The sequence below is a fragment of the Callithrix jacchus genome, chromosome 1, assembly GCF_049354715.1.
Source record: "Callithrix jacchus isolate 240 chromosome 1, calJac240_pri, whole genome shotgun sequence".
NCBI classification, from domain to species: Eukaryota; Metazoa; Chordata; class Mammalia; order Primates; family Cebidae; genus Callithrix; species Callithrix jacchus.
In genome coordinates this window covers 177,923,318-177,926,781 of record NC_133502.1, presented here as the reverse complement: position 1 = coordinate 177,926,781, position 3,464 = coordinate 177,923,318, and positions in this window count along the sequence as shown.

The following is a 3,464-nucleotide window of genomic DNA, read 5'->3' as shown; positions in this document are numbered from 1 at the left end:
CCCTCTGACTCCAAACCCAAGCTTCTGTAGCACCCACCCTCCCCCGAAGAAGCCACAGGGTCACTCTGACCCTGTTACAGGCTCTTGCCCCCTTTCTGCTCTTGTTTCCTGTCAAGCCGCCCCCAGGGGTTTCTTCTGGCATCAGGAAGACTCACAAATGCTCAGGAACAGGACTGAGGAACGACTAAGGGAGACCACCACGGTACCACGAAGGGCAGGGCAAAGCCGCCTGTGCAGTGGAAATTGCCACCCCCCACCACTCGCCCCTGCCACCCCCCACCGAGCATGACAGCAACATCTGCCACCCCCAGTGGATGTTGTCCCAATCTCCCAGAGCCCTGTGCATCCAAGAGGCGCCGGAGCAGGGCTGCGGGGTCCCAGGTACCTGTTGTCCTTACAGAAATGTCTACACCTGCATCAGATTGGACCTAGAACTGCCACCACCACACTGCCACCTGGGTCGTGCCTCCTCCCTCCCTGAGAAGCAAGGCCAGGCCCTTGCCAGTGGCAGCTGTTTCTTTCCTGCAGGCAAAGGTCCTCCCAGGAAGCTCCTGACATCCCAGGGGTCGATCAACAATCCACTTCACTAGAGAGACCCAGACACTTGGGAGCACCCAGGCCCAAGCTGGGGCCTGCTCTGTGCTTAGAAAAGGTCAATTATTGCTGATGGTGAGTGGGGGCTGGAGACAGAGCCACAAACCAGACAGAGGCCTGCTTGGCTTTGTGCGAACGCAACACACAAACTGGGGTGTCTGGAAGGTAGCAGGGTGGAATTTTCTTTGGGACTGGAGGATCAGTCCCTGCTTAGTGGGGACCAAAGCCTGCTCCCTGGAGCTGGAGAGGCAGCAGGCTTCCAACCTGGCAATGGGGGGAGGGGTGCCGGTGGGCTGTTTGTTTATGCCCTGGGAGGGGAGGGAATGGAGATTTTCAGGCCCTCAGATCCACACCACACCTACAGCAAGAAAGGGAGAGATTTTCATGGTCATTACAGGGGATGGGGAGAAATGTCTACACTGCAGAAGGATGTCCACCCAGACATTAACCAGAGTTGTTTCTGGGTGAGGTGTGTTGGTGATTTTTACCTTCTTTCTTTTTTAGAGATGGAGTCTCGCTCTGTCGCCCAGGCTGGAGTGCAGTGTGGGATCTCGCTTCACTGCAGCTTCCACCGCCCGGGTTCAAGCGATTCTCCTGCCTCAGCCTCCCCAGTAGCTGGGTCTACAGGCGTGCGCCACCACACTGGCTGATTTTTGTATTTTTAGTAGAGACCGGGTTTCACCATGTTGGCCAGGCTGGTCTTGAACGCCTGACCTTGTGATCCGCCTGCCTCAGCCTCCCAAAATGCTGAGATGATAGGCATGAGTCATGGTGCCTGGCCTAGCAGCTCTTCTTAAAAGCTGCTTGTGGCCCTGGAGGCAGCATGTGTCCCCTGGAGAGCTGTCAGGTTGCTAAAAGCACCCACACTTTGACCAAGTGATTCCATTGTTAGGAATTTATGCCACAGACGCATTCACATGGCGACAAGGTGAAATGCAGAAAGAAGCTCACTGCACCCGTGTTTTTAATAGCAGAACTTTGGAAATGCCTTAAACACCCATCCCAGGGGACTGATGATGAACAGGAAGAGTGCACAGTGGAAGAGTATTTGGCTGTTAAAAATACCTGCCTGAGGCCAGCCGCGGTTGCTCACACCTGTAATCCCTGCACTTTGGGAGGCCAAGGCGGGTGGATCACTTGAGGTCAGGAGTTTGAGAGCAGCCTGGCCAACATGATGAAACTCTGGTCTCTACTGAAAAAAAAATTGGCTGGGTGTGGTGGCACACGTCTGTAATCCCAGCTACTTGGGAGGTTGAGGCAGGAGAATCGCCTGAACCTGGGAAGTGGAGGTTGCAGTGAGCTGACGTTGCGCCACTGCACTCCAGCCTGGGGGACAGAGCAAGACTCTGTCTCAAAAATCAATCAATCAATCAATAATACTTTTCTACTAGGGCCCATCTGGGCTTCTTCAAGGACAGAAGAACAGGAAGCTCTCATTTGTATTTTGAAAGGGGCACCTGGATTCACACACTGACTGTGAGGAGAAACCTGGTGCTCACCTGTAGCCGGTTTTCCTCTTTCTGAGGACCTGCCACCCTTGCGGCTGCACGAGGCCCCCTGGCTAGTGAGCCATGGGAGGACGTGATGTGACACTCTTTACCCTGCCTCAGTGATCTGGAGATGGGGGTGTCACGAGCTGAAGGCAGCCTGGATTTTTGAGCCTTCACAGGAAGGGCAGTTACCCCAAAGAATCACCTGGAGGCTGGCGCGATGGTTCATACCGTAATCCCAGCACTTTGGGAGGCTGAGATGGGCAGATTACTTGAAGTCAGCAGTTCGAGAGCAGCCTGGCCAACATGGTGAAACCCCATCTCTACTAAAAATACAGCCATCAGCTGGGCATGACGGCACGCGCCTATAGTCCCAGCTACTTAGGAGGCTGAGGCAAGAGAATTGCTTGAATCTGGGAGGCGGAGGCTGCAGTGAGCTGAGATTAGACAGAGACTTTGTCTTCCAAAAAAAAAAAAAAGAATTGCCTGGATACACAGCAGACTTTGTTGAATGTGAAACAAACTTTGACCTTGTTAAGGTGCTCAGATGTGGGGTTCATTTGTTATGGCAGCAGAGGGAGCCTTGCTGACCAGTACAGCTCACACCCAGGCACAGGTGAAGCCTGGCCCAGGTGCTGAGGAAACTCCTGGAAAACCACGCTCTGGTTCAGGAGATGCTGAGGGATCCTGGCAAGTCCTTTGACTCTTCTGGGCCTCTGTTTCCTCATGTGGAGGGTGGGGCAAGAGATGTTTTCTCCTCTAAGGCCTACGGTGCTTATGCTCCCAAAACCCAAAGGCTCAAGGAAGACCTGCCAGTCCTAGGGGTGGCTGGGGGCTGGTTGCTCACTGCACATTGGCCGCTGGGCAGAGCACCTCAGAGGCATGGTGGAGCCCTCACAGTGGCTCCAGGAGGGAGGTGCCATCACGATCCCTGTTTCCCTGTGAGGAAACTGAGGCTCAGAGAGGCAAGGTCACTTGCCCAGAAACATGAGCATCTGAATTCTTGACTGCAGTAATGCCGATTACTATCTGGTATTTTTATTTCTTACAAAAGCAGCTAACTTAAGGCTGGGATTTGTCTCACGCCTGTAATCCCAGCACTTTGGAGGCCCAGACAGGATGATGACTTGAGGCCAGGAGTCCTAGACCAACCTGAGCAACATAGTGAGACCCCATGTCTACAAAAAAAGTAAAGAATGAGCTGGGTGTGGTAGCTGCTCTGGAGGCTGAGGCGGGACGATCGCTTCAGCCTAGGAGTTCAAGGATGCAGTGAGCCGTAATCATTCCACTACACTTCAGCCTGAGTGACAGTGAGACCCTGTCTCAAAATAGAAAAAAGAAAAAAAAAACTTCAAAGAAAGCCAACTATCAATAACATAA